The following is a 21,597-nucleotide window of genomic DNA, read 5'->3' on the forward strand; positions in this document are numbered from 1 at the left end:
TATAAGTTTTTAAGCTTTACAACATTATTTATAAGGAGCCCCCTTCTTTCTTCCCCTCTCTACACTGTAAAGCGTAAGGGTCCACAACATTCGTAGAAACATATCTCGTAACCAAGTACCTTTCCATGCCATATTTATTTCCATTTGTTGGTTTCGTTGCATAAATTTAGAACTTCTGCTAACAAAATTGTATTCATAGAATCATAGCAAAATGATTTTCCATGTTAAGTTTTGTCAATTTCTCGGATTTTAGAAAAAAAAAAGTTAAATGTAAGCCTTCTCTTCCCTACCTGTATTCCCAACTCTATCATCCTACTGCAAGAAAGGAATTGATTCACATAAAAAGTATATAAAAGTATTACTCAAATACTTTTTGATGCCAAATTTGGTTTCATTTTTTCTATTAATTCTTGAGTTATGCAAAAAAATTGTATGGAAGCCCCCTTTCCCCCTTTATATTTTTCGGCTGAAAAAAAGTTGGGGCTTCAATTTATAATAGAAACATTTCTCGTATCCTAATACCCTCACATGCCAAAAAAGGTTCAATTTGCTCGACCAACTCTCCGGTTATACTGAAAACTGTAAGGGAGACCTCTCCTCCCCCCTTTCATCCACCTCTTTGAAGGAATGAGGGATACCAAATATTCATAGAAGCATTTCTCGTACCCAAATATCGTTCCATGAAAAATTTGGTTCCATTTGCTGTTGTAGTTCTTGAGTTATGCAGTAAAAATTGTATAAAACTCTCCTCCTTCTTTCCTTTCTTCCCGCTGGAAGAAGGAAGGGGTCTCAAACAATCATTAGAACATGTCACGTTCCCAAATACCCGCCCATGCCAAATTTGGTTCCATTTGCTTAATTAGTTATTGAGTTATGTAAAAAAATAATAAAAGAGGCCCCTCCCCCCTTTATATTTCCCTACTGGAAAGAGGGAGTGGTCTCAGATAATCATAGAAATATTTTTCGTATCCAACTACCCTCCCGTGCCAAATTTGGTTCCATTTGCTTTATTAGTTTTTGAGTTATGTAAACAAATATGAAAGAGGCCCCTCCCCCTTTATACTGGAAAGAGGGAGGGGTCTCAAATAATCATTGAAATATTTTTCGTATCCAAATACCTTCCCGTGCCAAATTGGGTTCCAATATCTTAATTAGTTTTAGAGTTATATGAAAAATTGTAAGGTGGCTTCCCTCCCCCCTTACTATCACCCCACTGAGGGGAGGGAGGCGTACCTTATATTCATGGAAATATTCCTCGTCCCCAAATACCACCCCATGCCAAATTTGATACTATTTGCTTGATGGGTTCTCGAGTTATGCAAAAAATTGTCTATTGTTTGGGAGGCCCCTCCCCCCCTTGGTGTTAGGGGGAGGGGTCTCAAACCATAATAGGAACCTTCCCCAGCCTCCAATACCCCCACCCACCAAGTTTCACGCAAATCGGTTCAGTAGTTTCTGAGTCTATAGGGAACAGACAGACAGACAGACAGACAGACAGAAATTCATTTATATATATATAGATTCATCGAACATAAAAGTTTAAATAAATAATAAAAACACGGTCAAACAATATTAAATAATCTGAACTGACGTATTCGACGAATAAAGCAGCTTGTAGATTCTCCAAACTGATGTAGGTGTTCAGCGTCCTGGAACATACGCACCATCACGCTTAGTGGCTCATTGAAGCCATACGAAGTTCGATGAGTTTGATTGAATAGTAACGAGCCAGATCGTAGGGTCCTTGATGGGGCACTGAAGTTTATCATTCCTACCTAGCAAATTTGGCGATTGCACTTCTCCGTAGGAAATGTTTGAGGTAAATGCTGCCAGTTGAGTCTTTCGGCGGCATCCAAGAGTGTCTAGACCCAAAAGCTGACATCGCTCAGGATAAGCGGAGAGATCTTCGGGGTGGCGCCAGGGAAGGTGTCTTAAGGCGACTCTGACAAATCGCTTTTGCACGCGCTCAATCCTCAAAATCCAATTTAGCTGGTAAGGGGTCGATTTGAGTCGAAAAATAATCGAATATATTTTCAAACACAATTGTATTCAAAGAGTGAAACGTCCATATTTTACAAACTTTGTGTGAATAAGTGTGACCTTGTGAGGTTAGTTTAATTTTTTTTTAAATTTCTAATGATTTGGAATAACTTTATAATCAATATATTTTGAAAGTAAAATTAAGCTGAAACAGTGGGTTTCATTCTGCAATTTCTCACCTGGTGTTCATTTATGAACCTTTAAAATCCAAGTCCTTGGCAAAAAAACACTGTTTTATTGTGATGACTGTTAGGAGATTGAAATGAAAAAAATGGCAAAAATGACAAAAATGACAAAAATGACAAAAATGACAAAAATGACAAAAATGACAAAAATGACAAAAATGACAAAAATGACAAAAATGACAAAAATGACAAAAATGACAAAAATGACAAAAATGACAAAAATGACAAAAATGACAAAAATGACAAAAATGACAAAAATGACAAAAATGACAAAAATGACAAAAATGACAAAAATGACAAAAATGACAAAAATGACAAAAATGACAAAAATGACAAAAATGACAAAAATGACAAAAATGACAAAAATGACAAAAATGACAAAAATGACAAAAATGACAAAAATGACAAAAATGACAAAAATGACAAAAATGACAAAAATGACAAAAATGACAAAAATGACAAAAATGACAAAAATGACAAAAATGACAAAAATGACAAAAATGACAAAAATGACAAAAATGACAAAAATGACAAAAATGACAAAAATGACAAAAATGACAAAAATGACAAAAATGACAAAAATGACAAAAATGACAAAAATGACAAAAATGACAAAAATGACAAAAATGACAAAAATGACAAAAATGACAAAAATGACAAAAATGACAAAAATGACAAAAATGACAAAAATGACAAAAATGACAAAAATGACAAAAATGACAAAAATGACAAAAATGACAAAAATGACAAAAATGACAAAAATGACAAAAATGACAAAAATGACAAAAATGACAAAAATGACAAAAATGACAAAAATGACAAAAATGACAAAAATGACAAAAATGACAAAAATGACAAAAATGACAAAAATGACAAAAATGACAAAAATGACAAAAATGACAAAAATGACAAAAATGACAAAAATGACAAAAATGACAAAAATGACAAAAATGACAAAAATGACAAAAATGACAAAAATGACAAAAATGACAAAAATGACAAAAATGACAAAAATGACAAAAATGACAAAAATGACAAAAATGACAAAAATGACAAAAATGACAAAAATGACAAAAATGACAAAAATGACAAAAATGACAAAAATGACAAAAATGACAAAAATGACAAAAATGACAAAAATGACAAAAATGACAAAAATGACAAAAATGACAAAAATGACAAAAATGACAAAAATGACAAAAATGACAAAAATGACAAAAATGACAAAAATGACAAAAATGACAAAAATGACAAAAATGACAAAAATGACAAAAATGACAAAAATGACAAAAATGACAAAAATGACAAAAATGACAAAAATGACAAAAATGACAAAAATGACAAAAATGACAAAAATGACAAAAATGACAAAAATGACAAAAATGACAAAAATGACAAAAATGACAAAAATGACAAAAATGACAAAAATGACAAAAATGACAAAAATGACAAAAATGACAAAAATGACAAAAATGACAAAAATGACAAAAATGACAAAAATGACAAAAATGACAAAAATGACAAAAATGACAAAAATGACAAAAATGACAAAAATGACAAAAATGACAAAAATGACAAAATGACAAAAATGACAAAAATGACAAAAATGACAAAAATGACAAAAATGACAAAAATGACAAAAATGACAAAAATGACAAAAATGACAAAAATGACAAAAATGACAAAAATGACAAAAATGACAAAAATGACAAAAATGACAAAAATGACAAAAATGACAAAAATGACAAAAATGACAAAAATGACAAAAATGACAAAAATGACAAAAATGACAAAAATGACAAAAATGACAAAAATGACAAAAATGACAAAAATGACAAAAATGACAAAAATGACAAAAATGACATAAATGACACAAATTACAAAAAGTACCAAAATGACAAAAATCACCAAAATTACAAAAATTTCAAAAATTTCAAAAATCACAAATTACAAATATGACAGACATGGCAAAAAGGTAAAAAAAAAATTACCTTCGAAACAATTTTTGGAATGGTTTTTGGTAAAATTATTTCATAAAAGAACAACCCTATCTTATAGAAGTTCTTATTTTCCATGCATCCTTTTATATTTAAACAAAAAAAAATACTTAAAATCCGATATATTTCCATTTTATTAAATCATTTAGCTGCTTCAAAACGAGTTTTTTTAAGCCATATTCAAATTCGCAGAACTTATCTATTTTTCATTATTGCCCCTGTGTTCAGTCAGTAACCGCCTTAGCCGTCAAAAACATCCGAAAACTTAATCAGAATCAACTGTTTGAGATTTGAAAACTAAAAATTTATTTTTTTGAGCTGAACTTTTCCTGAAAATTGGTTTTACCACTTGTTATTTCAATTTCAATAAAAGTTGACCATTTTCAAAATTAATAACATTTTCAGCACTTTATGAGTAGCTCGTTATATCTAGTGCATGTGGCTTGATGAAACTTGTCCAGAAAAAGTATATTTTAGAGTGCATAGTACGTTTAAGCATAAAATCATTTATAATCTTCTCTTGTTATGTATCAGGAGTTATGTTTATCTATGTTTTTAGCTCATTTAAGTCTCTTTGAAAGGATATTTAAAATGAAAAGAAAATGATAAAAATACTTTATTAATAAATATTTTGTTTAATGTTCGCAACGTGCAGAAAAGCTAGATTCTTTAGGTATATTACTACATTACTTGCATGTAGATAAGTAGACCAACCAAAAAAAGATTTCGCGTCTCATCCCACCGTAAAATCAGTTTTCGTAGCTAATGTCACATTTTGCTCCATTTGCTTGATTACTTCACGAGGTATGCAAAAAACAAAATTAAACCTCAATTGATCTTTCTGTCATGGAGGGCTCTCAAATCATAATTGAAACATTTTTACTCCCTCATGTAAAATGGGTTTCCATTTGTTTGAAAGTTTTCGAGTTATTCTAATAACGTGTTTGGGACCTCCGTTCCCCTTTCCACTACATTCCTTGAATTAGGGAGGGGTACCGGATCATCAGGAAAACATTTCTTGTCTTTTTATGTACAAAAACAGAATTTTTTTGAGTAAATAATACCAAAATATTTTATTTGATTCAAATTATGTTTGATTAAAAAATTCAAAATTTTTTAATTTATAGCTTAAAAGTTTGAACGAAAACTACAAATTTAAGGAAAACAAAAGTGTTAAGAACCAACCGAGTGTTAAGAACCATCTTTGGCGGCGTACAGGAGAACGGAGTGTGGAGGCGAAGGATGAACCACGAGCTCGCGCGACTCTATGGCGAACCCAGTATCCAGGAGTGGTGAAAGCTGGCCGGATACGCTGGGCAGGACATGTTGCGAGAATGCCAGACGACTGTCCTGCAAAACAGGTGTTCGCTACGAATCCGGTAGGAACAAGACGAACGGGGGCGCAACGAGCGAGGTGGTTAGACCAAGTGGAGCGTGATCTGGCGAACGTAGGGTGCCCGAGAAATTGGAGAACGGTTGCTATGAACCGAGTGAATTTTAGGAATTATGTTCGTCAAGTTATGTCGTGAGACGGAATACTATGTAAATAAAAATAATAACAAATTTAAGGAAAAATATGATAAAATGGCATAACGGAAACTTTGAAGCGTATTTTTAGTAAATGAGTTTTTGCGTTCTTATACCTCATTGGTATGAGAGCCTTAATTGTTGACAAAAAAAAATTAGCAACTCAATCTAAGGAGAGTATTCGAAAACAACGCAATTTTTTGCTATAAGAATAACTTTTGATAGAATATTCAGTGAAGCTACTTAATACTGCAATGCTCACTTGCAAAAAATTGATTTCAATCTGTCAAGTGGTTTTTGAGATAGCGTTCAATACAAAAGCTCATTGACAAATTGGTGGACAGGATCGACAAAAAAAAAACAGAAGAGTCCCAGTGGGAGAACCAAAAAACAGCTCGAAATCAATTATTTGGACCAAATTCATATGGTGAATTGTTAATGGAGTCTAAGCTTTAAATTTGAATTGAATTTAGAAATTTGAAATTTGAATAAAAGTGAAGATGATTGATTTTATGAAGCTAAGGAATGTGCGAGGTTTTATCAAGCGCACTCTGAAAATAACCATAGGGGAAGTTATGAAAAAGATCATTTTTTCTGACTGGTTCGTCTAGCTGAATGAAGAACAGGCCGGACTTAACTTCTACAAGGCAAAAAAGCTGGCTACCGGTAAAATAAACCAAATGAGGTGGTCAAATCGTGTGCAAAATATTAGGACCGATAGCGAGGAGAAATTTAAAAAAAAAAAATCCTAATGGACAGCAAATCAAACTCTTTAGCCAAAAACCGATCGTTGGCAATTCTTGCCTGAAGTTTTCGGAGATAAAAAAAAGAAAAAAAACATTAAAAATTTGGTTTGGAAGCTGCAATTCAGTCAGTTTTACATATCGATTGACACAGTGAATGGCAAGTATACAATGAATACTGCCTCCAAATCCGTTTACCCTACATAGCACTAAAACTGATCCCACAAAACTTCAACTCTGTTTCGGTTGGTTCTGGAATCGTTTCATTACGCAAAATCTGCGATGGAGGGATAAAAAGTCTAATATGTTTTTTTTGTGCCGAAATAGGAATGACGGCTTAAATTGTCATGACTTCTACCATAATCAAAACATTGAGTTATTTTGAAGGTCAAGCTTCCGAAAACAGGTAAAAACAGCCTTGATTTGTAAAATGAGTGGTTTATAGTAGGTATACATTAAAGATGGCGCATGTGGTGCACAAAATTTAAAGTAAAAAAACCTTCATAATTAACACAGCTTCGCAGAAACTGTTTATCAATTTCCGTCCATGTATTTAAAATTTGTTCTCAAAACTAAGTGTTGCATTTTCCTAAAATTTTCCTTATGAAATCTTTGGTATAGAGGCTCAGAAACTTAATGATTTATCGAGCAAGTTAACTTGCCAAATTTTCCTTGAACCTTTTGGAAGCATAGGTATTTTTAATGCCTTTTTCTTTTTTTTAAAGAAAATCATCGCCTCAAAAGTGACATAGGTATAATCTATTTAACACATTTATCTATCTTTGTTTGCAAAATTCTTAGATTATAATAGAAAACATAAGAATACATAATTTATTGATCTCTAGGCAATCAAATTCCAATCGTTATGTGATTGAGAGATCGTTTTGTCTAGTGATAACAATGGCAAGGAATTGGTCAAAAGAATACAAAACAACCAACAACGGTAAGCACGGGGAGTGAGAAAAAAGGCACCTCCGTATGTCATCAATAAAAGACCATTTTTCTCGACCTCTAAAATTTACGGAATGAAAAAGGTCCTGAGAATTATTCGGAATCACCGAAATACGTTGAAAATCTGTTGTTTTGTGGAACAAGGTTTTTTTTTAGCTTTGCAACCAACCATCTATCCAAACGTATTTTACAAGTTCGAATCTGTCCCACGGAAGGAGCAATTCAATTTATTTTCCTTCGAGGCTGGGTCTGCTGCGGTCTGAATGCCAAGTAGGGTCCAGCCAGGGACAGAAAAAGATCCGGTTGACAAAACAGGTGGCCGCTAGACGGTTGACACATACATAACTCGGTGAGAACCAGTCAGCCAGCCGATTTTATTTCATTCCCTTGCTTGTCTTGTGTTGTCTTTAGAAAGAAGAAGGTCTGATCCCAAGTCTAGAAGGCATCAGCAGCAGGTAGATTCCGTTGGGCCATAATTCTTCCCCAGGGAGACAGAGCCACACGAAGAAGGAACGCCAACAAAACAACCTTTTCAATCTTTTTATTTACAACGCCAGGATGCGAAGGCGGATGGAGAAACGACAAAATGTTGATGGTAAATTGTCAAAATTATTGCTGCTGGGTGAGGAATAATTCAAACGAAATAATGCTCAATGGTAAGAACTGGTTGAGCTTTTTTTTTCATATCTATTTTTATATGGATATTATAGGACTGCATTGTGGATGGCGTCGGGAAAGCAAATCATCGTTAGGTGCAGTGAACGGGAGGAATCAAACTTCTCTTTCCACTTGAGGACACTCATCGTGGAAATATTTGTCAAAACCCAAGAGTTTCGAAGCCCAAAGGGAATTTATTGATTATATTATGGAAATTGGTTTATTGTTTTATTGCAATAGAATGGGAAAAGGAAAGACTGTCAAGCGAGTGGACGATTTATGATTGCTTTTGAAGAATTGAAAATGCGCATATAAAAAACCACCCAGAAGCGTTGGCATCGTGGCCTGGGAGGCCTAATGAAATTGTCAAACGTTAAGGCTTATTTAAGAATTTTTGTGGTATGACCTTAGAATAACTCAGCACTAATCAGTTCCAATTTATTGCTTACCACAGTTGATCGTTTCTGGGAAAAAAAACTTTAAATTAGAGAAAAGAATTAAATTTCTATTTAAAGAAATGGTTAATGGTATATTTTTAAAGCCGTAATATTTCAATCTTCATGATTAAGATTTTCAATGATATATAAGAAAGGAAACTTGCGTAGATTCTTGTTTTACGAGGCAAGTTATTTCGATAAGTGTAGGGGAAAGTCGGGTAAGACGGACACGCTAAGGTAGAATCGCAATAGAAAATCAGATATTGCTATTTTCATCGCAGTTTTCGTGCAGATGGGCAGTTTAGGTTGTTTACTATCGCATTAACTACTGGAATTAGTGAATTTCTTCTTTAAGACTGTTTTTATAGCCATTTAAAAAATGCTTGCAAATTACACTTTCCAAAGTTGGTCGGGTAAAACGGACACTGCTCAGAAAAGGTAAATTTTACCGCAAAAATTGCTGTAAATGTAGATATTTTTGTGAGTTTAGTATAAGAAAACGTTTTTAAACCAAAATTGAACCAACTGGTCCGAGTCCAGAAGCGAAACAGTGTGGTTTCGGAATTCTGTATTTTATAGGCGCTCTCTTCACCGGAGATCCTGTTTTTACAGTTTTTATGGCCTGTTCGAGATGTTCAGTGCGTTTCTACCGGCAATTGCTCTTGCCAAGGTCTTCTGAAGGCATATGGAGGATTAAACCGATGAAAATTTTGAAATATCTGGAGAAACTTTCGTGTCCGTTTTACCCGACCTTGAGGTGTCCATCTTACCCGCCTTAGCAACTTTTTTTTCAAAACGTTTGATTATTCAAGCCCTTTGACCGAAACTTGCTGATTTTCCTTCAGATGGTTAAAAAGAAGCTTAATAAACACTCTTCCTTTGAAAACGATTGACATTTTCGAAAATTTTGCAAGTTATGAACTATTTTATGAGGAGAGAAAATTACATCAAATAATGGATCCTCGAAGTTTTTGTTTGTTTTGTTTACTATTATGGGACCTTGCTTGCTATAAATAAACAAAGGGTCTCAAAAGTGTTGATACATTTAGGCAAACAATTCCATCATTAGATTAGAGCCAAACATTGTAATTCTCGAAATATTGAAAATGTCCGTCTTACCCGACTTTCCCCTACAGGTAGAGTAAATAATCTTGAGCGGAACTATTTTTTTTTCCCAAGATCTAGGCAATCATTTTTAAAATAATCTTGTTGCAATGTTGAAAAAACACTTTTCCAAGATCTTTGCGTACATTGTCATTGTTCTAAAAATAATTAAATCAAATAATATCAGTAGAAGCTTAAAAACAAACGCCTTTTATGCTGCAATGATCACCAATCTATGCTGACTTTGAACATTCATTTGTGTAGGCCTTGACCATTAAAAACTGATTCTCAATGACTAAAATGGTAAAATAACTCATAAAAACGCATGATTTGAGTTTTTGTAATGCGATTTTTGTAGCTTCCAAGATCAACCGCCAGGTGCGCTGCCTTATTCTTTATGTCTCACACACACTTTTCACCCCTGAATGTATGCAGCACATTTGTATTTTTCTTATATCAGCTTTAGGGACAGAAAATATGAAATATTAAGTTCGAATAGAACCAACAATTTATGTGATTGGCAAATGGCTCTCATTGAAAAAGAGTACATTCCGCAAAATTTCACAAAAACTAGAGTATGCCCAATTCTCGATCTAAAATGAGTACAAACGAGTAGGTATGGTATCTTTACTGTAGATCAGCTACATGCTCTAAAAAAATTTCACTTAGTGTCTAAAAAAGGTAAACTAAGAAGCTAAACGTTGCAAATAAGAATTTTTTTTTTTTTGAAATTTTTAAGGTCATGGCCACAAAAATGAAAAAAAAATGATTAAAACTTGTACTTTTCAATAAATGAACCGTAAAAATTGACAAAAGTCATATCAGATGAATTATGAAAACAAGATTGGAAAGTTTACGTTATTTGGGATATTTTGGCGTTTACAGATTTTGCAAATTTGCATATTTTTTAGATTTTCTTGGACTTAGATTAAACTTTCCATTGCATTTTTAGTCTATTAATTTAATATTTCTGCAATAAATATATATTTACCAGAAAGCCAAATTCATACCAATTCTAGTGGTGTAATTATATAAGCCCAGCTATACTTCGGTTTATTGATAGAAAAGTACGGGTGTACACCACTTTTATACATTTTTGTGGTAATAATCATAAAAAAAATTCAAAAAATACACCCTTATGTGCAACGTATTCAGCTTTTTGGACACTAAAAAAGTTTTTTTAGCGTTTCTTTGCTGATCTTCAGTATTTGTCCAAAGCATGTTTTTTCGGTTTTTTTCTCCCAGGAAAATTGTCTGAAACACATATATGCGTTACATCACGATGTTTCCAAAACTATTAATTTTGTAAAAAAAAAACAGTTGAGAAACAACAGAGTTGTTTTAAACGAGGAGTGTCAAATTGAAACGAATGCACCCGAATAAAGTTACAAGCCTCCAAACTTCCAAAAGTGTTATATTGACACTCAAGAGCGGATTAAGAATAAGCATACACATAAGAGAGCCGCAAATGACCCGACATTTGAAAAAATTAGGCGCTGCAGGCTTGAACTGATCCTAGGCCTAGTACAAGGTCTTATGCCAAATTTGGGCCAGATCGGATTATGGGAAAAGGTCGCTCAACGAGCCTTAAGTTTGTATGAGATTTTGAGACATTTTGTTCGGGAGGAACAAGAAAATCCAATTTTACATCAATAACTTTGGTCCCCTTCGATCGATTTCTTTTGAAAATAGTTTTTCTTAAAGCCAAAACTATGACAAATATTTCATCTTAAGACTGCATTTCAATTCGAGTTAAGATAAAAAAGTTATTAAGCTTTAAAAATAGAAATCTTTTTAAGGGTGATATTCATCACTATAATGAGAGACACTGCTTCGAAAATTTTGACGCAGCATTAACAGTGATGAATATCACCCTGGAAAAAATTACCCCGTTTTTGAAGTCTAATAACTTTTTTATCATAAGTCGAATTGAAATGCAGTCTTAAGATGAAATATAAGTGATAGTTTATGGCTTTAAGAAAACCCGTTTTCAAAAGAAATCGACCGAAGCGCATAACATTTCACAAGCTTGAAATTTCCCATACAAATTTGGGGCAGTCTAATACACATATACCTGTTTTCATCAGTAAGATTAATTTGACACATATTGTCAATCGACAGCGAAAGAAATTTGCATAAATACCGTTAAACGGGGCATCATGCAAAAGCAGGGTTAGATGCAACATTTGTACACCACAAAACTCATTCAATTTTATTTCAATATACTGTAATAAAGTTATCATTGAATGATAACAAGTTAATGATGACATAGTTTTTAACATGTTGAAAGAGTTTTTAAAAATTTCTGATTCTCATAAAAAATTTAAAAAATCGAGTAATAGATGTACAAATTTGTACATTTTTCGATGCCTTATAAAACTTTACCCAGTATGACGGATTGGCTTAATGATATCACCTACAAACTTTATATTGCTTTCATTATCCTATACCAATACTGTTGGTGTAAAAATATTTTGCAGACAATCACCAATTTTTTTAAATAAATATTTTTATAATTCACTTACCAGTCTGGGGCAAAAGGCAACAAATCGAAAATCTGAAGAAAACCTCTTAAATCTCGTTTCTATGTACTGGGGTATAATTTTTTTGCATTATGCGTTTGTTAACATTCAAATTTCATCCATCCTAAGATTTATTTTCATGATTAAGGCTAATATAATATTTTTAGTATTTTTTTTACCCCTAAATGTATGCAGCAAAATTACACTTTTTCCTTAAAAACATTTTTGATAGAAAAATGTAAAATTTAATTCGAACAAAACAAAAAATTACTGCAATTGGTGCGTCATGCGTCATGTCATCACAAATCATCACATTCGATTTTTTATAATAACAGAGTTTGTTGCAATTTACCCCTTTTTCTTAGTAGGGTGAAAATCGCATGGTTTTGAAAATTTGAAAATAACTGGTAGTACCAATAATTTTTCTGACTACGTCGATTTAGTGTCCCATCAACCTTAAAACTTTTGATTTACAAGAGTAATGATTATCTGTAGGCATTAAGATTTTAGAAGCCATTGAAGTTGAAAAATGTTGCATGTTGCCCCAGTTGATGGTACAGGTCGACAAAAGAAAATGCTGTTCTTGTTATTTATTTAGAAAGACCGTTTTTGAACCAATTTCTCGTTGAAATCTCGAAGAAGTGATTGACTCTTTTTGACATTTTTCATCAACCGTTATGTTCTGCATTTTTTTTCAGGATTGTTTAAAAAATTATCCATGAAAATGATCTTTAAAAAATTCTAAAACAATGAGTCAAATAAAAGTAAAAGGATGTTATGTTTTTCTAATAACTAATTTTGGTGGCTTTCGTTGCCCTGAACTCAATTTTTTCCTGATGTTTTAAGTTTTATAATTATTAATATCAAGAATTGATTGATGATGAAAGAGATAAATCACTTCTAAAATCAAATTCTTCACCATTTTTTTTTTGAAAATTTGAAATATAAAAATAACTATTAACGACATCACCTACGGAAATATTTGAGTTATTTAGAGTAAAAATTATTTGCAGTTATTTTCACATTACTATTTTTTTATATTCATGCTTTGAAGATTTAAAAGATTAATTTGGAATTGATCGATTTTTAAAAACTCGGTATATGAGATGAATCTCAGTAATTTATGTTTGTTACTCAATTTATCAGCCTTATCGAGAATAGTGATGTGCTTTTAAATGAGAATATCTTAAGATTATGAACAATTTTTAATAGACAGATTGAAAGTGAAAGAAATTAAAGATGGTTAAAATGAGCGGGTAGAATTTATAAGAACCATTATTATCACCTACCGTAAACTGGGGAAACTGGCGTAACTTTGTTCAACATGAATTTTTTGCAGATAATCATCATTAACTAAGTAAAAATTTAATATATTTGGAAAATGTTTACTACGTTTGAAAGCCTATAAATTGAGTTACAAATTAGCTAAATTTGGTTTTAATTTGAAGATTTTTGATATAATTTAAAATTGAATTTTAAAATCTTAAAATGAATTCTGATCTTTTCTGATCAAATCTAAGCATTTAGGTGCAAATGGGTTGTTTCATAAGAAAGTTCAATTTTTTCCTTTTTTTAGGTTCAATTTAAGGGGGGAGTAGGGTCTAACACTTTCAAAAAATCGATTTTTTTATTTTTTTATTTTCTTATTGTAAAACATTTCAAGAATGTTGTGTCAAATTTTCAAGTCTATCGAAGCAAAATTAGAAGAAATTAAAGGCCTTTATCTCCTTTTATCTAATATTGCAAGAGAGAGAGAGAGCGAAACTTCAAACGCGTTTTTCTCGAAAGCACATTTTTAAAGTCCGTGGACATCGTCATTTGAAAACTACTTCACCGATTCTTTTCAAATTTGGAACATATTTTCTACATATAAAATACCAAACTACAACGATTTTCTTTTTTTTTACTTTGGGGAGATTTTAAAGATAAAAAATGGCGGGTTTTTTTCGTGGAAAATCGAAGTTTTTAATTCAAATAAGCCACAAAAATTTCATAAAAAAATTTGGAAGTTTAATAAAATCGTTGGGGTCCAGAAAAACATCTATTAAAAAAATTTTGCCTTGATAGTTTGACTTCAGATGATTCTGTGCTGAGATACAGTGTCCACCGCAAATCCTGTTTTCTTAAAGGCATCCTCGAAAGTGCTCCGTCACCGGCTCATTTTTCAATATTTTTCTACAAAAAAATTACTAAAAGTTCTTTTAACAATGCTTTGTATAATGCAAAAAATTTGAATACATTTGTTTGAACGATAGCTCTAAAAAAAATTCGTGAAAATGGTGTTTTTTTTTTTAACCCGTTAGACCCTACTCCCTCCTTAAGTGTTATTTTATGGTCATTTGGTGATAATTTTTTATGTTGAAAAAAAAAACGGGGATTTTCCATGAGAAAGCCCTTATAGTAAAAATGGCTAAAACCCTATAAAATTGTTAAATTTGAAGAAAAAATGGGAACAGTGCGAGGACCTATGGAATTGCATGGAGGCAAAATTTCATTTGTTTTAAGGCCGAAAAAAGAAGAGAAATGTTTATAATTTGTACCCCTAGATGTATTTAGCAACATTGTCCATCTATTGATTAAATGTAATTGAAAAAATAAGTTGAACAACTCAATTTAGTCCTAACAAAAATTACTGCTAATAATATTCAATTCTTCTGTGCTAAAAGGTACCATATCATCAATTTTGAAGACGTAGATGTACGTGAAGAACTTAGTGATCAAAACTAACCTGAAACTCGAAACCTGGTTTTATAATAAACATTTTATTATTATTACCAATGTCGTTTGAATTTACTGCAATCAAAGATCATGTTTTATACTTCTTACCTCAGTAAGTGTTTTAAAACATTCAGGTATTACGAAAAAGCAACCCCTTCTAAAATATTCAAAAATGAATGAAAAAAGTCATCAAAGTTTACGGTACCATATTTTTTCTCGAGCACGGGTCAATTTCAATAAAGAAAGTTTTTTAAAAACTTGCTTAAATGTCTCCTTTTTCGCAAAACAGGGAAAAAGTAGCAATAATAATAGGTCTATAATTGTTTTTTTTGCTGATGTCAAAGTTGCTTGCGATCTTTGAGAAAGTTGAGCTTTGAATTAAAACTTTCATTCATAAATTTTTTGAAGCGAGTTTCAGTGTATGTTAAAAAAATATCTCAAAATCAATGGTTGAAAAAAATTGCATATTAGAAATATGTAAGTTAAGCGCTCAGAAATTAGTAAATCAGTATTTAGATTCTCAACATCTCGAAAAACTATGAATTCAGCTGCTTTTTATAATTGATTTACTTCGGAAAATTGTAAGCTAAGATCTGTTAAATCTTGTTTATTTTATCCTTGTGATTGTATGAAACTTGCACAGATTTTATAAAATATGGTTTCACAATAAAGAAAATACAAAAATGACCTATTTTTACATCTTTTATGTGATTTAAATTATTATACATGCTGAAACTTTTCATTATAATATGAGAATGATCCAATAACTAAAAGCATTGTACCACTTTCACCTCGAAATGTTTTCTTAATTTTAAAAGAAGTTGTATCGACGTGTTCAGGGGCATTAATGTGCATTTTAAATCCTTATTTGGTTTACTTTATATTTTAGATATCTTAAAAAAATCAGCAACTTTTTTATCCGTACATCCCGATGCTTGAGGTAGATATTTGAGTCCAACGTTTAAAAATTATTGATTCATAAACTAATTATTTCATCAACGCGCCAACTTTTATAGTTTGCTGCCCACGCGTTTTTTCGTCGATTCATCGACGAGTATCATTTCTAATCCGCTACCCTCGGAGCTGTAGTAACAATCGGCCGAAGCCATTTCACGCAACTTATTCACTTTTCCACTAATGAGCTCCGGTAATTATTCAGGTGGTGACTCATTTCCATCTGAATTGGCCTAATTTGGGCTGGATGCCAGACCAATCACAACTTTTGTGCATTTTCATTTAAATGCGGGGAAAAGAGATGCCGATTTCGTATCGAATTATGTGTGAGTGTGGAAAAAAAGTCCAGTTTCCGCTTATCGGAAACCCCACGCATTACGGCAGTGGGCTCACACTAAATAATAACTGATTTATAGGTGCCACATAAATCTCAATAAATAGCACTCGGTGGCAACTAAATTGACTTTGTGTGTGCTCGTTTGTGTGTTTGAGTTTGTGTCCCCTAGCAATGTGCGCGGCTTTATGTGAGAGAAAATATGCACAACACACACCAAAACCGCTCTCGAAATACGAAAATGAAGAAGCCTCGCCGTAACCAGAAGATGACAGTTTCGTCCAATGGCGGTTTGAGAATTAATTGCTGAATGTCCTACCTACGTGGACCGCAATTAATCTCCAGCCACTTCGCCTTTCCCCATCTGGACCTTATCTGGAATATCACCGGTCGCCTTCGCCCTCACCTTGTAGTCGTGTGAAAAAAATCCGGCCATCTGATAGCTAACCAAATGCTTTCTGATTGCCCCATTCCTGGACATCCGATTAATAACCGATATCTGGCTAGTCGTGGCCTAGAAGCGCTCTTGGATTACTTATATTGGGACCCAAAGGCGCGCTTCAGATTGACACCATAAATTTTGTCTCCCTAGCGCACACACCGGAGAGAAAAAATAATATTCCAGGAATGACAACGAAAAAAGCCTTTATCCGACCATAGGTTGCCATCATCTTGGTCTGAGCTACAGGATTTCAAAATGAAGAAGCAAAACTCGGCATCCGAAAACCCACACTGCCCATCAAGAAGCGTAATCTCGAGAGCTAATCAGAGATTTATAACAGTCCAAGCACCACAAGGCAGACGGTTCTGATGCTGCTGGTCCAGCCCCAGAGATATTCACGGGCTCAAAGCTTTTTTTCACACTATTTTACACCAAGAGTTGTGACATTTGGGATGAGGTATCTCTTTCTTTCTGCTCGTTTCATTCATTTTAGCATACCGCCCATAAATCTGATAAGACGTGTGTCCTTAAAATATCTGGGCCGGAGCGAAATAAATTAAAATTTTTCTCCCAGACCCCTTTGAGATGGACCTCACAACAAAGCTTTAGAATTTAATAAAGTAACTTTTTGGCACGGTTTTTAAATGTTACATTCTTCAATGAATTAAATTTATACTTCACGAGTGGGAAAATAAATAGGTCCTGAACAAGCTCGTTGACATTTACCATACTCTTTTCTATTCTTAAAGCATAGAAGTTACACCAGAAAGTGATACAACTGGGTTTCACTTTCTATATTCCCTGTGGCTTTTCGAAACAATTTACAAGGGGTCTCGCTTAGGACAACAAACGGTACTCGCAAAACATCGTGTTTTCTAACCGTTTAGCTGTTTAGTTGTTCCCAAAGGGCCAAACGTGTTCAAATTGAACCCTATCCCTATTCCAATCGAGACGAAGGGAAAATCTCCCGGGGAGCAGAGCAAGACTTTGAATATCTGACTCGTGCACAGCTTGAGACTCTTGGTCTAGACGCGATGGATATTTAGAAATCGATATCCAATCACGACGCAGGTCGACTTTGCTGATCACTGTTGTTTTCCTGCTGGGATCGCGCATCGGTTGCCTCAATTTGTCACCTGATTTGTTGGGGAATCACTGAAATAAAAATAAACAAACAGCATTTGGAATGCTCTACAGCTGTAAGATCAAGTTACTTAAAATCAAATCAAAGGAATTTTAGTTGTTTTATATATGTTCCAAAGTTTAAGATAAAACCTGAGCTCATAAAATGAAGTTTTGCTAATTATTTGGAAGCGAATTTTTTTTTTTGAGAATAAGCTCTATGTTATACTAGGGCTCCATATTCTGCAACGCCAAAAAAAATTAGACAAGAATAACAGTCGATCGGGGGGTCTAAAACTAAGTTTTCCTAAAAGATTATCAAATAAAACATTTTTGAGCTAAAATGTTTTTAAGAATTCCTTCAAAATTGAATAATAACTTCAACAATTTTGATATAAATTATTTGAAATAAACAATTTTGACAATAGTGTTCAATTTTGCAGAAGTTTGAAAATTAACAATTGAAAATAATCTTAACCTAGGCTTCAAATAAACTGACGACACTGCAGCATATTAAAGAGAGCGAGATATTAAAGGTGTATTCTGTATGATCATTTATATCGAAAGCAGAATGTTGTTTTGAGTTGAGTGAAGAATGTTAAAATTTAATTATTCTACAATATATTGTTGCTCCCTGGAAATACGATTTTAAAGGTTTCTGAAATGTGATGAGGCTCTCTGGGGTAGTAAATAATTAATTTAGTATTGGGAAAAATTTTACTGAGTGTTTGATAATTCCCACTTTCTTTTTGGCGGTTTGTAGAGAGCGTTATCTGAGATTAAAAAAATGTTCTGGTCCTACAAAAATAATATGCGTTTTAAGTTTGAAAACCATTTTGGGAAATATTTTAAACAAACTTTGCAATCCTTTATAAAAAAAAGTCAAATAAGTTGTGAACCTTACGGAGATTTATCAAAATAAAATAGGCTTGAAGTACTTTTCAAACTGGAAATTGGATATTGAAAGGAAACAAATTCTATGGAAATACATCAAAATAACATGTTTCTTTTACAAAGTTAAGGATTTCCTGCAAACAAACAATGTAAATGATCAATGATTATCAAAACAAATAGTTTTTATACTTTTCCTAAAACCAGACCTATAGGTGTCGAAAGTACAAATAAATCGTTTTCCACTCAACTCAAAACACATTCTGTCTTCTATAGAAATTATCATAAAGAATGCTCCTTTATTATCGTGCTCTTGTTGTTTGCCAAAGTGTTGCCATTTAATTTTAAGGCTAATTCAAGAAATTTTTCACTATTGATATTCCAACTTTCTTCGAAATAAATCATTTTTGCAAAATTTTTGATTAAAAATCATTTTTATCATAATTTTTCAAGTTATTATTTATTTTTCAAGGAATCCAATAGTTTCATTCTGGGAAGGAATGCAAATATATTGTTCTTGGATGAATTGGTATACTTCAAGGCATTTTGAAACCATACAAACAGTATAAATATAATTAATTTATACTGTTTAAAAGATGCCCAAAATCAGATTATACGTAAAATATCAGTGTCAGTTTCCAACAGTTTATATTTTTAGTAATAAATCACAAACTTTTTTTTCTAGAAAAACTCCGCTTTCTATTATAAAAAAATTTCAGACACGAATGCCACAAGGATGGTAAAGTATCGTAAATAAAAAAAAATAGTGATTCATCCATCAATAAATTCACCAAAGCAGAAAAACGAATTTTTTTACCACAAAAGGGTTGGTTTTCTTTAAAATTATTTACAAATGATGAATTGAAATAAATAAGTCTATTAGGTCTTTCAACAAAATAAAAAGTACCTATTTTTCGTAAAATTTCATAAAAAGCAGAGAACACCCATTTCTCGATTGAGTATACTTGTACTCTTGAAGAAAAACATATGGTATCCCTAGTATCGAGAACGATCGTTGTTACCGCTATTTTCTTTCCATTTGAACTCTATATTTTTCACACGAGAGATCTACGCGATCCTTCTCTCATAAAATTAGTCTATAAACTGATCTCGCTTTTAATTTCAGAACACGTCGCACTCTCTCACTCTACACCAGTGATGCCTCTGAAAAATTGGTATAAAAATAGGTATTTTGGGGTGATCAAAATTGGTTTTCGGTAGTGATTCCGAAATCTGTTATTGATCTCTTTTTTTTTAATGAAAGTCATATAGATCATGTGTGCTTATCTTTTCTGTTATACATACATTTTTGATTAGTTTTAAGAGTTCTTAGAAGGTTTATACTATACTTTTTTCTCTATTTTTTAAGAAAATATAGCTAACTTTGGATTCTCAAGAATGATGCTTTTTATGACAAATATGAGGTATGCATAGAAATCAATTTCAAGAAAACATGCTTTAAGTTGTTCTGTTTGGCTATCTTACTTAAATTTTTCAAAAATTTGTATATTTCTTCTGAACATAAAGGTATGTGAATAAATATCTAAAAATCTAAAAAGAATCACCAAATAAAGTTTGAAACTTGGAAAGTCGTTCCGTATTACAGAACTCAAAATTGATCATTTTTGCGCTTATGCCTGAGGCTTGGCTCTGAGGGCCTAAATTGAAAAAAAATCACATATTGAAAAGATTTAATTGATTTCTCAAATATAAAAAAAAAAACTCCTGAAGCTTGTGATATTCTCAACCAATATATTTCTTCAAGTTATCAGTTAACACATGATTCCTTGAAGGTATGATCCAGAGAGAGTGTTCTTTACATTTTTTTGTGTTTTTTAAATTTTGAAAACCCATATACATTTAATCTCATTAGAATAACTTCCGCTGGCTATCTAGGCGCAATTAGGCTGGAACAAATATAAATTTCTTCTTTTGTCACCCCCCCTTCGAAATTTTCAAAAACCCGAAGGGGGAAATAAATAATGTTTGAAGTATTTAATGTAAATTTCAAAAAAAAAATCAAGAATCCAAAAGATTTCAAGACGAAAAAAACAAATTTTTGAAGATGGAAGTTATCCCACCTTTTGTATTCTTGATTTTATAGAATACTAGCTGATTTACCCGGCCTTGCTCGGGTTTGCATAAAATATAAATCAAAATGAGTCGTTTGACTTTACGAAATTTTTGTAGCTTCGTATTCAATATGTTTTATATACTTACTAGCTGACCCGTTGTGCTTTGCTACACCTTCCGGAAATAAATGTAATTTGTAAAATTTACTAAAATTTAGATTTTAGAGAGCATTGTTTTAAATCCAACCTCATCATACTTCAGAACCAACAACTTTGAAATGAGAGCTGCAGCTGCAGTTCTGGATAGCAATTTAAAGATGGTATATATTATTTACTGATCTCTAAACTCGTTTTTCAAGATCTGAAATTTGTACTCTGTACCCAAGAAACCTTTTTAAATATCGTCCCTTCTTTGAAAAGCTTTTTATCTTAAATTTACATGGGAGCTCTTCCATCTTTTTTAATTTTGTCCCCCACTGCTTGAAGAAGGTAGGCAAATTTATCAGGCTCGATACCCAAACAGCACTTATCATGGTAATGAAAAATATATTAAATTAGTTATGTATTAAATACAGTGCAAATTTTTTTTTTTTTTTAAATAAATTTACTACGGTAAACATATCAATATTTAAAAAAAATATCAGTTGCATCACTAAATAAGTTCTCAGCGTTTTTTTTTATTTTTTCTTTGAAAGTCAAATTTTCAAAAATTTAGTTAAAAACAAATTTCTATGTTTACATTTGTCCCGTATATTGGGGCAAGTGTCAATGCAAAGCTTATTTACAGATGCGTCAGAGTAATGGCTTTAAAATGGATTTAATACGAATTCCTGTTTTTTGTTTTATCAAGTTTCACTGATACCTCTGCAGTATTCCTGCAATATAAATTTATGTTTGTTAC

Source organism: Uranotaenia lowii, chromosome 2 (assembly GCF_029784155.1).
Source record: "Uranotaenia lowii strain MFRU-FL chromosome 2, ASM2978415v1, whole genome shotgun sequence".
In the NCBI taxonomy this organism is placed as follows: Eukaryota; Metazoa; Arthropoda; class Insecta; order Diptera; family Culicidae; genus Uranotaenia; species Uranotaenia lowii.